Below are 17,177 nucleotides of genomic sequence, written 5' to 3'. Positions count from 1 at the left end.
CCCATCCTCCTAAGGTGGCTTCATTGCACACAGTGTGCAGGGTGGCCCTGAAATTTGCTCACTACTGGTGCCCCAAAGAGCTGGGCACTGCTTTGAGCACGCAGCAATCTGCGGCATGCACTCAGGGTGGGGGCAATGTGTGTCCATCTGTCCATGCAACACCAAAGCTGGGCCCAGAGCCCATCTGCTCCCTCCCCGACCACATCCAGGGACTGCAGGAGCTCCTTGAATCTCCTGCTTGCAACACACCCCTAAGCTCAGCATGTGGCTGATTGAGGACCTGTAGAGCAAAGGCTGAGCAGCATCAGCGCGAGGAGAGCCACGTCCCCGCGGGGCTGGGATGAGAGCAGGGAAGCGCCCAGGTTTGTGCTAGCAGCCATCTGGGGCAGAGCCAATCTCTCCTTCACCCCAGCGTGCAAACCTCAGCCTCTAGTTTCAGGGTGTTTTTTGTTTAGTAAGCTACACTCCAGCCTCGGAGGGCGAGTCCCTAAATAAGCCGAGTATTTTTGGCCGCTCTCCCTCCAGCCTAGGGCTGCCCTTTGGGAAGCGCACACCCCACAGCCCTCCCTGCCCTGGTAACTGAATAGGCTGCCGCTCCTCCGGGCCAGGAAAAGGATTACAGGACACACTTTAGGGCTTGAATTCACAACCTTCAGCCCTCTAGAGTGGCAGCAGCACCGTGGGGCTGCGAGCTCTGCGAGCTCTGCCCTTTGCAGCATGGGCACCCCGTGCTCGAGCTTTGGCTCTGATCCGGGGCAGAACCCAGCACCCCTCCGGGCCTCGGGCAGCTCACAATTAACTGCTTTGGAGGTGGCAAGGAGACAAATGACTATAATTTACAAATAGACTTTATCTCAAAACGAGCGCCTTACCAACACCTATTGATTTCCGCTCCCCCTCTGGAGAAGTCTCTGCAATTAAGTTGTCACATCCCTAATACCCACGTAAAAATGAGCCGGCACCAGCGGCTCCCAGAAAAACTCACCCGCGCAGGATTACGAAACCCAGCTGCTGAGCTTCCTTTTTACCCCAGAATTAGCAAGAGTTCAAATTTATCTCGCTGTCAGGTGGCAGAGCTTTTATCTCCATGGGCAACGCAAGGGGGAGAGCAAGTTTCTTGGGCTTGTTTCCTGCTGATGAGAGCACTGTAGCTGTTGCAGAGCTCAACCCCAGCTCCTGGCACAGAGGTGAGCTCGCCAGAGAGGGGATGCAACTGATAGCACCCCACCACCCTGGGAGTTTGCATGGGGATGCCATGAAAAACCTGAAAACCCTGAGCTTCTGCATTGACACCCAGCCCCAGCACAGGGGGGGGACAGCGGAGGGCAGACGAGGAGAGAGACAGCACCAAGAAAAACAGCAGCAGGTGGAAAAAAAAGCTCCAGGAGCGACTACGGTGCGGGAGATTAGGAGCGGATCTATGAGATTTAACAGAGATCGGGGAGCCAGACCCAATTACATGCCACACACTCCATCCACGAGTGCCTGGCTGCGGTTCATGTCACTGACACGGCGTATAGATTTGATAATTGCCGCCGTGCAGACGGGATAATCTCCCCCTTGCCACCTCCTGGCCCCGACGTCGCTGCAGCCGGCGCAGCAGAGCCCTGCACCGCTGTGTGGAGCTGGGAAGATGCACGCATCCAGCCGGGCACTCAGTGGTGGTGCTGGGCACTGGGAGCATCCCACCCCTGCGCCTCCTTGCAAGGGAGAACCCTCCACCGTCCTCCCGGTGAAGCCCATGTCATTTATTGATAGTGTCCCCTTGAGGCAGGCAGGGGACTATGCATGAGAAACACTCTGCTAAGCATAATAAAAGCGAGGGGAAAAGCCACGCTCATAAAACACCACGGAGGAGAAGCTGAGAGGGGGCCACGGCTTGCTTTGTCACCTTTGTCACCCTCTGCCGCCCCAAAAGACCTCTCAGCACTGAGATTGTTTTACTCGTGGTGGGACACCTGGGTGCTTCTTGTCTGCTCCCCACAGGACAAAGTGTCCCCCAGACCCCGACCAGCCAGGCTGGGTCCCCACTGCAGAAGGAGGGTGGCAGGCGAGCTTCTTCCCCCTCGGGAGGTGGCAGGGAACGTCCATCAGGCACCTGCCAGCAGGGCCAATTCACTTCCATTTGGAAAATTAAAGAAATAAAATGAATCGTTTTCTTAATTTGAAAGGGTGGCAGGAAGCAAATAAGCCTTGGGTCGCTGCCAGCGCTCGGAGGTCTGCTGCTGCTGGCTTGGCTGCGGGGTTTTGCTGGAGGAGATGCCAGCCACCTCTCCTCCTCTCCCTGCGGGGCCCAACAGTCCCTACCTGGGGGCTGGGAGGGCTCCCAGTCTGCTTCCATTGCCCCCATTTTCCAAAACTGGTGTGGAGCCTGGAGGCTGGGGCAGCTGGAGTGGATGAAGCCAAGGGAGAAGGATGGCAAAGCCCCCTGTGCCCAGCTCCAGCCCCACTTGACTCCTGGACTTGGTAAGACCCCAAAGCATTGCCACATTTATCAGACATTTATCAGATTAGCCATGCAAAAATCTCCTCCAGCTGAAGACCCCTCAAGAATGCATAAAGGGGACACCTCGTGCCCATGCTCTGCCCTTTCGGGGTGCTGGTTCCCATGAACCACACACCCCAAAAACGCATTTTTTCTGCCAGGGGCCAGCCAAAGTTGCATCCCTATGGGTTCAGCTCTAGAAATGTTTCCCCTTGCCATCATTTTCATGATTCTGGGGACACGTTGCCAATGCTCATTATCACTCCCCATCTCATCTGCCCTCAGCTTATACAAACTTCTCACAAGAGCTGGCCTCAGCCAGGCTCTGCAGCTCCTGACCCTAAAGGATCTGCTCCTGCTTGGTCCAGGGAAGGGAAAAGGAGCCACCAGGAGAGGACCTGGCTCCGGGATGAGAGCTGCACCCGGGCTGCGTGCTCCCCCTCCCACAGATGCGTCTCCCTCTCCTGCAAGAGACAAACATCGTCTCTCATTGCTTTTTTCCTCTTTCCCCCAGCCCGACCAAGGCGAATCCCCAAATCCCAGCTCCTTCCTGCCAAAGACATGTGCACCTGCAGAGCAGCTGGTGCCAACATCCCGAGCAGAGCCAAGCACAACAAACGGGCTAAAGAGCCCTCACTGCACAGAGACCAGCTTACAAAAACAGCCGTATTTCACCCCAACTCTATTAAACTGTCCTGGGTTATTGCTCCATTTCCTTTCCCACCACAGAGGATCAAATGAGATTTCTGTGGCCGCACAGAGATGCTCACACGTCTTCCCTTCAGCTGCCCCTTCTGTGCTCCGCGCGGGGTGAGACCCGCCTTGGGGCAGCATGGCTTTGCATGCAAATCGTTTCTGCTCAAAGAGGAGTTTTCACGTTGGGAAAACACAAGTGGGAGCACATTCCCAGGCAGGGCTACCCGACAGGGCACCCAAACCCTTGCTAGAGCCTGAGCGAGTGCTGCAAGCCGTGGCCTCCTTGCAAAGCCCAGGAGGTGCCGGCAGGATCCGACCCATCTCAGCGCCAGGCTCTTTGCACAACAATTAGCACAACTGGTCGTTAGCAGAGGAACAGGGCAGAGCTGTGAGCATTGCTCCTTTTATCTGCAAACCCTGGGGTTTTCTTCTGGTGGGTCGAAAGCCCACTGCAAACCAGACTCCCTGTTTACAAGTCAGAGAATGTAGAAGCTGCAGAGGAGATTCAGGGCACGGCTCCCATTAATTTCACCAAGTTTTACACATCTAAGCCAAGAGTTTTCAAAAAATAAGAAAATAAAAAAGAGGCTTGCTTCAAGGTAAAAAATAGCCAAGAAAAATGAACTTAGCTTCCACAGGCTTTCAGGAACAGAAGTATCTGAAATGCAACAGTTCTTGCAGGCACTCTGTGGGCTTTGCAAATAGATAAGGGTGTTTGGAAACTGAAATCATGAAAATTGCCACCGCCTGTCTTGTCACACAGTATCTGCACACACACTCGGCTCAGCCACCAGCACTGTCTGGAGAGGAAACGCAGAGAAAAAGTCCGAGAAGTTTAATGAACTGTCGCAGCTTAACAAACTAATCCCTGCTTATGCTCACCTCATCCCAAATGAGAGACTGGGAAAAACAAGTGTGCACCATAAGGCATTTATCTCTTATCTGTATGGGCAAATAATTGAGCAGAGACTCCTGGGTCACCGCAAGGCACCGTGCGCTCCTCCGCCACACATGACCAGAGCTAAGCAAATACCTTAGAACAATTTCCCATGAAAACTTTGCATCTGTTTTCCAGAAACACTGCAGCTAAAGGTAAGAAATGTGCATGGGAGCAGCGCAGCTTGCAAAATGGTCCCAGAAAGGCAGCTTTGAACAAGGCAAGAGCATGCACACAGCGGATTTGGTGCAGGAAGCCACTGGCACCATGGGGACCTGGTGTTGCTCATCATTCGGGAGCTCTGAATGTCCCCGTACCCCAAAAAACCTCGTCCTCGGGTGGCAGGGCTGGGCACAGCCAGAAGTGAACAGACAGGTCCCTGCTGTAAAAGCGAGCTGCTCTGGAGCAATGTAAACACGTGCTGGCAGGAGGCACTGGGTAAATAGCTTGCAGCAGCACAAACACCGACCAGTAGCATTTTCTGGGCAAAGCAGCATCCAGGCTTTCAATCAAAGCTCAAGGCTTTATTTTCTTAGGCTCTTTATCATGCTGTCAGGAGGCTTTACCTCTCCCGTTTCTCTTATAAACACACACACACAGGCTGTCTGTCCCCAAATCCTCCCCTCTATATAAACTGCTTCCTGGCCGTTCCCAGAGCAGAAAGGGGAGAAATTCATTGTGTGAAACACCAGCCGCCCCGATCTTCATAAAAGCCAGTGTCAGAATGCAGCACCATATTCTCATAACGCGGACAAGTTTCAGAAGTGCCTTCAGGACACCTGGTACCTAACCAGAAATGAATGCAATGACACTGGGCTGCTGGCTTAGCTGAGAGATGAGGTCTGGGTGCGGATGCTAAATCAGCCATTAATCCCATATCCCAACAAGAGGCATTTCTCTTGCATCTAGGCATTGCTTTTCTGATATTGCAAAGAAAAGCCTGGATCCAGCTGATGCTGGCTTGTTCTAAAGCAGTGCAAATACCGACTATGCTGCCTGTCTGTCCCGCACGGTTGGCATTTCGCCTCCCTGTCCTGTACCAGTTTTCAGAAATACAAAAATGATTTGTGAGAAAAACTGAAGTGCACAGGACAGCAAAAAAAAAAAAAAAAAAAAAAAGGGAGGGAGCTGGGGAAGCGTGGTGGTGGTCCCCAGAGGAGCAGCAAGGAGGGAGAAGGCGCAGATTTGCTTTTAATGCCTTCCCTGAGAAGACATCCAGCAGCTTCGTCTCAGCCCCCCGTCGCCGCTAACACAACACCCCCAAGACGTGATCCTCTGCAGGAAAGCAAAGGGGGCGACAGGATCTGCTGCCAAACCCTCGCCTCTCAAAGAGGGGGGCGAGAGGAGAGAGCGGAAATGAAAAACAAATCCCGGAGTCGGGGATGTGCCGAGGGGCGGCTGCGCCGCGGCGTTATCCCTGTCGGCAGGGTGGGCTCCGCGGGAGAGGGGATTAACCGCTGGCATCCCGAGGAGCCGGCTGGGGGGAGAGGGAAGCAGCTCCAAAAGGCAGCAGAAGGGCAGGTCCTGCTGGGATGGCTTTATCCCGGGGATGGCAGGGTTGGCCGAAGCACCGGTGGGATCTGGAGGAGTTGAACCCCGCACCATGAGTCCGTGCCTGCCCCGTCTGGGGTAGGGGGAGTGAAAGTGATGCACGTGGAGGAAGGAAGAAAGAAGGAAGAAGGGAGATGATGGCATTGAAATATAGATGAGATGAGATGGCTGTGTAGACACTTTTAAACCTACCCAGATGGGAAGACACAAATAACCAGGTCCCCATGCGCCATTAGCACATCACTTATTAATCACCCATTAATGAGCAGGCCACAGATAGAGTCCCATCTTCTCCTACTACACTATTTTTTGGTGAATTTTCCTCCCCTCTCAAATTTTCTGCCAAGAAATCCCTCCTAAAGGCAACACCAGAGAGTTGTGCTTTCATTTCTCTTTTTCTTCCTTTCAACCGGAGCTTTAAAAGAAACAAACACAAGCAGAATCATCTCCACAGCAAGTTTCCCTCTGGTCCTTTTTTTACCATTTCCTCCACGTAGGACTCGCTGCACACCGATGAAAGCCCAGAGCCCCTTTGGAAACTTGCACGCAGCTTCTCTCCGCAGCTTTGCCTACAAAAGCACATTCAAACCTTTAACCTTTTTTATTCCAGGCAAATTATTTGCAAAGTGAGCACAAGCCCCCAAGAACACATTACGGCTCTGTTACTATTTGCTGAATAGCTTCAATGGGCCAACAAGTTGCTTGCAAAATTATCTGTTTTTCACCCATAACCTCCACGGCTGACTGCTTCTCATGCCATGGGCAAGGCACCAAAAGAATAATTCTGCATCGGTGTTGAAAATAACAGTACCTCCTGCCAATGCTAATGGGTTGCAAGGTATGAGTAGCCACACAGCCCTTTGCTCAGGTCAGAGATACGGCTTGCTTTCTGGATTCAGTAATAATTTCAGCAAAATCATGGCCACAAGAGATGCAGTTTTGAAAGGAGTCAAGCAACTCATCACTCCGCTATTTATAAAACTTTAAAAACAGGCGTACAAACATAAAAACACCCCCCCCACACACACACCACACACACTCATACACATACCACCTTATTTGATCAGACCTCATAAAAACCAGATGCTATCTTGGAAACTAACTTCCTTGGGAAAACAAACTGTCTGTAGTAAATCCCTGGGCCGGCACAGGCAGCTGCCCCGGTGCGCTGTCTGCACGAGGTTTGATGCTCTGCCTGTCTGAGGACACACAGGGGCAGCCTTAAAGCTCTCTGCAAAGCTCCTCGGAGCAGCAGGAAGCGGTGAGATGTCAAGTAACCGCTAACGGGGAGTTGGACTCGGTGCCGGGGTTCGGGGTGACGGGGGCAGCGGAGCAAAACTAAATAAAAATAAAATAAATGTGAATGTCAGCAGGTTGTCAGTGTCTCACAGGCACCATAACAAAACGCATGCAGCGCAGGGCTGGCGGTCGAGCGAACAAAGGGCTGGGTGACGGCAGAGGCTCTGTGCCGCGGGCTGTCAGCACCCGGGGGTGGCAGGGCTGGGGCTGGAGCTGGTGAGAAGGAGGGGACATGGCCAAGGTGGGAGCACAGGGGCTGTGGGTCACTGGCGCACCCCAAAAAGCACAGCCCAGAGCCGCCGCGTGCTCCATCATGTTGCCATCAGGGATGTGGCCAGCATGGCATGAGCTGGGCTCCTGCATGCTTACCCAGGGTCGCCCCAAGAAATGGGTGCCCGCTCCCTCGGCGCAGAGGGATGCCTGACCTGGGTGTTTGGCAAAAGGGAAAGGTGGAGCTGTCGGAGCAATCATGAGCACCCACAGCTACGCAAACAGCTCGACGAGGATGTGACTTACCTTGGTCCCCTCCAAGATCCTCTCAGAAGCTTTTTCCCAGCCCAGAGACAAGGATGAGCACTGTCTCAGCAGGGCAGAGACTCGAGCTGCCGTCCCAGACCAGTGCGTTAAATGTGTCGGCTGGGGATAGGACCGAGCACCGACAGTCACCGTCAGCCCAGCCCAGCCCACAGAGTTTGCTCCTCTGTTTTAAATCTTGCATTTATCCGTGTGATCAAATCTAGCTTTCCTGCCAACAGAAAAGCTGCTGCAGGGACCGCGGGCCAGCGCAGCCCCACGTGGCACGGTGCAGGATGCTGCTGCAGCTTCGGTCTCATCCCCCATCACGGCATCCCCCCAAAAAGCCACGCGAGCCCAGGCAGCAGCACACGGACCAGGACAGCAAGCCCAGACCCTTCTCCCACACCAAGCCCAGAGCTTCTAACAGAGGCAGCGCAGGCTGCTGCCCTCTCTTAAATCACCCCGGGTGACAGAGAAGCCATCAACCAGCTCCGTCCCAAAGCAATCCCAGGGGCCTGGACAAGCGTCCGGCATTGCACAACCCGGAGCAGCAGCCTAGGAGGGGTCCAGCATCCAGTTGGACGCGCAGGAGGAATGCGAGGCCCCGATCCAGGAAAGCACATGCTGATCTTTCAGCACCCGAGTCCTCCTGACCCCTGTCATCTAGAGGAAACTAACTTCAGATGGTGAGGGAGAGAGGAAGGGAGAATTATCCGCGCCGGAGCTGGGGGGAGCGGGATGCCTCGGGGCAGGCTGGCCGGAGGTCGCACAGGAAAACGCCGTGTTGGAGCCTGGACGTGAACCCGAGTGTTGGCAGGTCCCAGCCCGGTCCCCAAAAGACCTTCCCTGGCGCTGCAGGCAGGAGAGGAAGAGAAAGCTCTGGCCAGTGACCTGGGAGGCGCGGGCTTTGCTCTGGGGCTCCGCAACAGCTTCCAGCCCGGGGAAGGGTGAAGGTGCTCCCAGCTCTGCCCTCCCCATCTCCAAATGCATGGAAAACTGTTTTTCTGCTAGTTTGCCTCCCCAGATTGTCCAGTGTGGGCGATGGAAGGAGTCTGTAGGCCCTACAGTAAATAAAGACAGAAGGGTTTATAATTCTGTATTTTTCAGAGGTGGGAGCAAAGAGGAGGAGGGGGGACCCATCGAGATCTCTAAACCTTTATTTCCGCAGCCTCCCTCAGACTGTTTCCTCCCATATTTTTGTGCTACTTCAATCAGCATTTATTTTCGGAGAAATAAACCAGAACTAATGACAATAAATCCAGGGGAACTGCTGGGCAATCTCTGGTTCCCGGCGGGGACCTCCTGACACCACCAAATCCCCGAGCCCGTTCCTGTGCTGCAGGAGAGGGGGAACGGTGGCAGCAGCAGGGTCCTGGACTCAGGGCGACTTCTCATCACATGCAGAGATTGGATCCAGATGCAGAGAGGGGATGGGGAACCACGGGAAATCCCCAGACAGGGGGGAACACGCAGGGGAGACTGAATTCAACTGCTGCAGGGTTAGGACCAAGGATGCTATCGTAGGATGAAGCACTGAGCGCGTCAGTGAAGGCAGCACCCACAGCCACACAAAGTCCCAGCACTCTGAGGGTACTCATGTCACACATGGATGTGTTTTCAAGTGCACAGATCGTGTTTTCAAGAGTCTCAGCTTGGAGAGCCCTCTACTCCCTCCCCAAATAGGAGTTTGATGGGGATGGGAATCTCTGGCAACTAATGCAGGTGGGAAAAATTGCCTAAATATTTCAGTGAATCAGAAAAATTAAAAAAAAAAGAGAGAAGACCATGCAACATGTTATTTCCTGCCTATTTCCGTTTCCTTCCCTATTTCCGTTAGGTGCACCATCTTAGAATGATCCAACAACCAAACCATCACAGGAAAACCCAGCAGCAATCACAGCAGCTTTTCTTTCCAAGCCATTTTGCAAGCTTTGGAGACACCTTTCAATACAAAACGCTTTAAAGGGTCAGCTTGAGATGATGAAAACTGAAAAATAAAAAAAAGCCAACCCTCTAACACACGAACTCTTTGCTCAACTGCAAATACAGCCATGAGAACATGGTTGACCCAAACCATCAATGCCAAGTGAGATGTGAGCTGATAGCTTCCCTTGATAATCACCAGAGGCTGAACATGTCTTTATTTTACCTCAGATCCCTAATGGAGTCTCCTAGGTTGTTTTGTCACCCAGGACTGTATAAAGTTTATTAAAAAAAATAAAATTAAATTAGAATAAAATAAAAAGACAAATACGTTGCAGTCACTATCCTGAGTCAAAGCTCCTGGCCACAGATCAAACGACACGAAACACACGTATTTCCTGAACAGGGCAAGACAAGTCAAAACAGCACAAAAGAGGGAGCCAGACCATGCAGAAGAGAAATGGGCAGGCAAAAACAAACAAACAAACAAATCTGTTTTCTTAGGACTGATTTCAGGAGACAGTTCTGACAAGCCATATATTACATCAAAGGCAGGGGACATCTCTTGCCAAATCTGAGCGGCCCTGACCCGGTGGCCCCCCAGACCGAGCCCTTGTTCTAGCAGAACAGAGGGTTAAAGTCCCGATTACAGAATTGGAAACACAGTTACCCAAGAGAAAAATAAACCAATTACAAAAAAAGCCAAAAACACAATTCCAGATTATATTTAACACTCAAATTCCTCTTTAATTGCTCCAGTGTCTCAGCCAGCTTGCAGGGGAGGAGCGGGGACTGGCAAATTAGCTCCCCCCCAGCGCCGCTTCCCCCTGGGGAGCTTTCCGAATTTACATTCCCATTGTGTTCTTTAATTAGTGCATTCCTGCAGCTTTTCTGAGAGTCCCAACACTTCCAGGGCCATGGCAGTACTTTATAAATAATACGGGAATATTCACTGTATGCGCCTTGCGCTCCTCCCAGCATCCCGGTGGCTGTCAGCTTTCACGGGGACCACACACGGTCCAGAGCAGCCCACCGCTGCCAGCCCCAGAGATGGCTTTTGTGGGGGATCCCAGTGACCTCCTCCTTCTTCTTCTCCCACCTAGCATCTTATTTGGGGTCCCACCATCCCAAGCAAGTGATGGTTTTCTCCCAGGCGAATTGTTCTGACTTGTGGCTGTCCCCACACCATGGTCCCCGTGACAAGGTGGGATGGCACCTCCAGAGAGGGTCCCATGGCCCTTTGGCTGTGCCATGGCTCAGGCACGTCCAGCCTGACCCCAGCAGCATCATGCCATGTAATCCTGATTCCCTCACAGCCTGCTCCTCTGAACCAAGACCTGGGCAATGTCTTCCAGCCTGAGATTTCTGTTGCCCTACGGAGGCATGAGATACCTTTGTGGGGACAAAAAACATAGAAAAATGTATTTAGTCTTTAGTAAATAAGCCAACCATTGCCCAGAATTGGGGTGCAGGCAGAGCCCAGAACCACTCATTACCCAAAGTGGTGGGAAAGCCTCCAGCACCTCTAGCCACACCAAGGTTTCCCCGATAATAACCCTAAAAATCTGAAAGGGAACCAAGTCCGAAGCAAAGGAAAGACAACTCAGCCCAGCCGCACATCGCAGGCTCCAAACCAACGATTTCCCAAGCCTCATTAGGGATGATTTATGAAGGCTGACACCATCATTAACCTCTGACCATGTCCCCACTGCCTGCAGGGCACTTCGCAGCCTGCCCGGACCGTCCAGCGGCACAGTGGGTGGATGATTGCAGTTTTATCCACCCCGCCAGCACAGCTGGGTGCTCTGAGGGGGACTCGTGGCACTGCCAACCCGGCCGGGAGGAATGCACCTTCCCGAGTGCTGGCTCGGGGGACGAGCCCCGCAGGCAGGCACGGAGCAGCTTGGCATGGGCAGCGGGCACTAACAACCCAACATTTGCAACCCCATCTGGTTCTGACACGTCCATTATTCAAAGGCACTTGGCAAAGACCTTGGGCAACTCGTTGCCAGTGTCGGGGTCAGTTCACAAGCTCATGAATTCCCAAACTATTCTCTGTTTGTGCTCATAGCCGAGCAGTGAATAGGATTTTGGCAAATTTCAAGCGAGCTAGTGTTTTCTAAAAACACCTGCTTTGGAGCCTGCAAAATCCCCCAAATTTCCATCCCCATTTAAGGCACACATCTAGTCCTCCTGGAGGCTGGAATAAAATGAAAACTTGTCTGCAACTACACAGACTGACAGTACATAGCAGCCCAGTACATAAGAGTGGGAAAATTCCCTGCCTTTTAGCAATCTCCCAATTTCACGGGTGATCTTGTGCCATCACAGACCCTGTGCCAGGGGTGCAAGCTTCAACTCACCCGTCTCCAGTGGGGCATAAAGGCTGTCCCTAGCCCCACAGTGACACCCTGGGGCCACACTTGCTGGGCAGGATGACAAGTGGTCCCGCTGCCACCAAGGCAGCTCTCAGGAACCTCGGAGAAGGAGCAGGAGGAGGCGCACATGTGGGAACAGGAGATGGGGCTTGCTCAGAGACAGCTCTGCGCTTTTGGCAGGGCTCGAGGGCATTTGTTTTGAAGCTGTGTTTACATGCCTTTGATCAGACGTGTTTAACTTTCCTGGTGCGTGACAGCAGCAAAACAAGTTTGATACAGGGATAATGAAACACATTGTGTGACCGTACGTGTAAACGGCTCTAACGAGGCTGCACACACCGGCCACTCAAGCTGCAGGCAGAGAGGGGGATCTGGACACAGGGGAGATGCATCACCACGATGCCAACCCCACAAGGGAAAGCACTAACCCAGGGGTTGTCCATGTGCAGTGTGCCCCAAGGAGAGGCAAAACTCCCTGCAGCATCGCGGGGAGCTCTTCCTCACCAGCTAAAGCAGGGGCACCACGCAGGGCTCAAGGCTCGCCTGCAGCAGTGCCTGAGGGCACCGGTATTGAGCTGCCCCCGGTTTTTTCAACCTGTGAGGATTTCAGCAACTCCTGAAGATGGAGCTGCCTTTTGAGAGATGCTCGGAGAGCAAAAAAGAAAAGACAGCTTTCAGCGATGCTCCTAAAATAGCCTCTCCCTGAAATGCTACGATACACCTGGCACAATTATCAAGGACTTTCGTGCATATGTTTAGACCAACTGGACCACTAAACACCCTGCCGGCATTTCAAGCCTCCCGAGGCACTAAAAGCTTCCTCCCAGCGCGCCAGGAAAGCGCACAGCGCTGCCGGCATCCTTCAGAGCAGGAGGATGGCACCGGGGCTGCGCACACAGCCGTAAGCAAAACAGCACGGGGAGCTGCTTTCCTGGCAGTGCAATGCAAAGGGCAATGCACTCTGAACTGTCCTTGGCATGGGGCAAAGCCCTAGCACACACAGGGGCTGCTCCCACTGAGGGATCTGGAGGCAATCGTCCCGTTTTGGAGGTTAAAGGAGCTGTGGAGGAGCGTGGATGCTGAGCACGCACCGCCACCAGCTTCTGCTTGAGAGCAAACCCAAGCATATTAAATCTACCCGTGCAAATGCAGGCAGCGGGACTTTATAATACAGTCCCATGCTGACCATGCTTCAAGATGAGAGATGCCACCATTTCTCCGTGCTTAGCGCAGCAAATGACTGAAGCATGCTGGCACAAGAGGTTTCCTAATGGCATGCCACCTCGCTACGCAACCTGTCAAGCCAATGCAGGCTTGTGCAGCAGAGCTCAGTTGGCGATAGAGGGGGAAGTGAATACTCAGCTGTGATAAATATTTAACGTGCTTTTAGTCTTGAAGAAGTGTAGCACTGAGGCCATCATCCTGTAAGTGAAAACCAAGGCTGATTAATGGGGGAAGGTACTCCCATTTATGGGAGGTTAGGATCAATCCCAATTCTCAGCTATTTGTTGAATCTTTAATGCTCTTTTTCGAGAGCAGAGTTCCTTGGTGAAGGGCAGCATCCTAATAAGGCTGCTTTAACGGCACTGATGTTAAGGGGGTATAAATAAAGGCCCTCTGTGAACAAAATAATAAACAACGAGATGAAAAAGGAAGGTTTCACGTGGTCACTGCGTTTGTCTGGCTTGGAAAAACAGCTCTGAGAAGATGCTCTCTTTCCTGGAGGGTGGATTTGCCTCTTCCAGAGCCTGTCCTGCCATCACAGAGCTGAGCTCAGCATCACCCCCAGACCCTCCTGTGCCAGGCCAGAGGAGCCTGGCTGCCTGCGAAGCAAGGAAAGCTTCCCAGGCTTTCAGCAAGCAGGTGCATTAGCTATCAGCATACCGGGAGAGAAAAAGCAGCCGAGTGACAGCAAGGAGAAGCTCACCAGCCAGGCAAGATGCACCCAGCCAGGTCCTCCTCCACCACTCCCTTGCGTTTCCAGCCCAACAGCCCGTGCTTGACCCTTCCACCTGCCTCCCTTCCTGCTGGGAAGATCTCCCCCACTTCTTCCACACCTCAGCCCTCTTCTCAGCCCGGCAGTTTCACCACCTCGCGCTCCACCTATTCCCTCTCTGCAGCAAGGTGGCCCTATGCCATCATCCATCTCAGCAGCCGAGACAAACCCCCCACCTCTGCCCTTTTACAGGTCTCAACCACATCCCCTCTCGTGCTCTCTCCAACATCCCCCTCCAGATGCTCTCTGTGCTCTCCAACATCCATCCCCCTTTCTGCAGATCACCCAGCACGAACAGACACCTTGCATTTACAAGTCACATCCTGAGGGCGCATCAGCGAGAGCATCCCCATTTGCCCATTTTTAGGGGCAAATTTAGGGGCACCATCCCACATCTGTCTGCTCCCATGCCCATTTCCCCTAAGAAACTGACCCCTTCTGCTTGGCTCCACCTCACCACACAGCAGGAATCGACCTGCCACCAGCCAACAAAACCCTCCCTGTGCCCCCCTGCTCACTGACCATCTCTCCCTCACCAGCACAAGGCGCGGAGGCTAGGCCACAGCCACAAGCCTGGTAATGAAGATGAAGAGCCAGGCAGCCTGGCCACCCCTCCCCAGCTGCCCGTGCCTTTCCGCTTGCATTATTCCTCCTGCTGCCACTTGTCTGAATCAGCATCAGCTCCTTCCCAGCCACGAGCACCCACGCTGCTCCTCTTGCCTGCAGACCGTGTTCAGGGTGAAGAGGCCAAGGGAGGCACAGAAGGGATGAGGAGGTGAGCTAGGAAATGCAGAAGAGAAGGGACAAAGGGTTCACTATAGAGGGGAGTCCAAAGATGCCCGGTGTAGGATCCCATGCTCACTGGGGGCTGGCACATCCCTGCTGAGCCCCACGGATCGGATCCAGTATCAGCTCAGTGATGGGAGCTGAGCAGCAGTGCTGGCTTCTCCCCAGGGTGCGGGGGACACATGGGTCCTGCCACCTCGAGGTGGGAGCCCAGAGCATGCCCAGCTCTCAGAGCCTTGCATCCTCCTCCACCCTGCAAGGGGACCAAATTCAAAACCTCTTCAGGAGGAACAAGGTGATGAGGCAAATGCCACGCATCTGCCCTTGCTATCTGGCACACCTTAAACATAACTCCCCAGGTTATCACAAGACCTGCAGAGGGATGCTACGAGCTGTTCTCTGCTTGAGCTCAGCACACTGCCCTGGGCGTGCTCAGCACCTTCCTCCTCACCATCCCAGCAAAAGGCAGGGATGCTCATCTGCATCCCACAGGCTGGCAGAGAGGAGCTGCCATGCAAACCAGTACCACTAGGATGAAAATCGGAACTGGAGAGGAGCAGCTGCATCCCCAGAGGGACAGAATTACATCCGACTGCCCTGCAGGACTCCACATACCTGCTGCCAGGCCGGACAGACTGACTGCATAGCTCTGCCAAGCAGAAGGATGCTCCCCGCGCAGGGAAGGCACAACCAAGCCCTAGTCCTCAGCCAACCCACCCAGGTGCCCTGGCTTCTCTCCCCAAGCCAGGAGAGCCTCCAGCAGAGCCAGGCAGCCGGGAGGATGATGGAGACAGGGCTGCTGTTGTTTACAGGCCGCTGGCAATGGCGCTGCGCACCCCGCATCCCTCCCCCAGCCAGGAGCCAGCTCCAAGAAAGGAAATTACACGAGCCAGAAGGTTTGATGGAATGAGCCCATTGGGCGGCTTGAAGATAGCTATTAATGGAGAGCTTTCTCTAATTGCTTTTGTATAATCTGGGGCTGCTAGGCGGAACTGGGTAATAAATGAAATCCAATTACATTTTCTCTCAGTATTTATTTTATTAAGTAGAATTCATCAGCTGATGAAGGGCCCCTCGAGGTAATGGCTCATGACCTAGTGGAAGGCACTTTTTTTTTTTTTTAATTATTATTATTTTCCCCACTTGGGGAAGCAGATAATTCAGTTCCCCAGCAGAGGCAGACTGCTGCCCCCCTACATCCTCGCAGGATGGGCAGGTCCCGGGGCAGGGGTCACCAGGCAGAATGGTCACAGGGTGCCCAGGACCCACACTGCCTCTCCAAGCAGCATCCCTGCTCCTACTGCTGGAGGCCTGATGAGCACAATAGACAATCAAACCTCACCTTCATAGCACTGGGCAAAAACAGAGATGGATCAGTGGTGCACAGCTTGCATGGTGTGGTCCAGAGTGATGCAGCAAAGATTACTCCCTCTGGGATGGAGCAAGGTTCAGTGTCTTTTGGCCCGTGTCTGCTTTACTGGAGGCTGCAGATTTTGGTGCCAGCACCATTTCCCTTGGATCAATGTGCTGCACAGGGCAGTGCTTTAGCTTACAAACTTTGGGCTAATAGAGGATGCGCTTGGCTACAATCCACCAGGCTGTGAGCACCACAAGCTCAGCTCCATCAAACCCTGCTCTGTGCTCCAGCACGTCCATAAGGACCAGCCTCACGCTGCCCTGCAACAAGGGACCCAAACCATCCAGTGCCTTAAGGACACCAAAAGCATTAGCCCTGCAGGGATGCACCCAGCCAAGCCTTGTGCCACTGCTCAGATGGTAATGCCAGAGGACAGGGCATGCTGGTGAGATTTAGTGGTGGCATCGCTGTGATGCACTCTGAAAAGGATTTGGGGGAAGGCAGAGGTGGCACTGCTGGAGCACAAAACCCAGACACTCACACCAGGGTCCTTCTTTGGGGACAGGGCAGCAGAAAAACCCCAGCACAGCGCTGGTTGGGAGCAGAGCACGAGGTCTTTGCTCAGTTGTCCAAGCTCCAGCTGGCATCCCCATGGGGCCAGGGTGGTTGGTTTGGCACAAGCCCCTTCCTCCTCTTCTCGCAAGCAGAAACGTGGCTGTTGGCCTTTTCTTCACCCCTCTTCTCACCCAGGTACTGACTGGCGCTGGCCCCTGCTCCCAGCCCTCGCGCTGACATCAGCGGCTCGCCCAGCCCTCCCTGCCACCTTGTCATACAAGCGATTTATCACCCGCCAGTGAGCACTCGTTACAGACGACAGACTCCAGCCTCCATTAATTAATGGGAAATACTTACAGAGGCATACACACACGCACAAATCTGTCTGAGCGATTTCCTACAGCACCTACCACGAGCGCAGGCGAGGGGAGCGGTGGCAGAGGTAGCAAAGCCCCAGGCGGGCACAATGCAAAAAATCGACACAGCCGGGCAAAAACGAGGCACGGAGGTGGCAGGGAGAGCAGGATTTATTTCCCTCAGCTAGTAAGAAAGTGGCCCTTGGCAGTCCAACATGGTTCAGCCCGCAGATGAGTGTCACCGAACAAAACCCCAGGCTGAGCCCTCGCAGAAAATAAAAGCAGTGATGGTTCACGGCAAGCCCTGCAAGAAGTGCCAGGCTCCCCCGCACCACTGCAGAA

General features: G+C 53.5%; 1 protein-coding gene across 5 annotated transcripts in view; it reads right to left on the bottom strand.

Annotated features, from left to right (window-relative positions):
* CNTFR (ciliary neurotrophic factor receptor) overlaps positions 1-17,177 on the bottom strand; it is a gene marked incomplete at its 3' end in the record, with an annotated part of 175,404 nt that overhangs the window by 106,815 nt on the left and 51,412 nt on the right. The window contains exon 1 of one of the 5 annotated variants that reach the window (XM_084505081.1): positions 7,485-7,621. The exons of the other annotated variants lie outside the window; for them this stretch is intronic. Of the gene's footprint in view, positions 1-7,484; positions 7,622-17,177 lie in introns of those variants that run through there. 5 annotated transcript variants of the gene reach the window in all.

This window comes from Aythya ferina, assembly GCF_964211825.1.
Source record: "Aythya ferina genome assembly, chromosome: Z".
NCBI lineage: Eukaryota > Metazoa > Chordata > Aves > Anseriformes > Anatidae > Aythya > Aythya ferina.
Note: the sequence above shows the minus strand (reverse complement) of the source record. Positions and strands in the feature narration are given on the sequence as shown.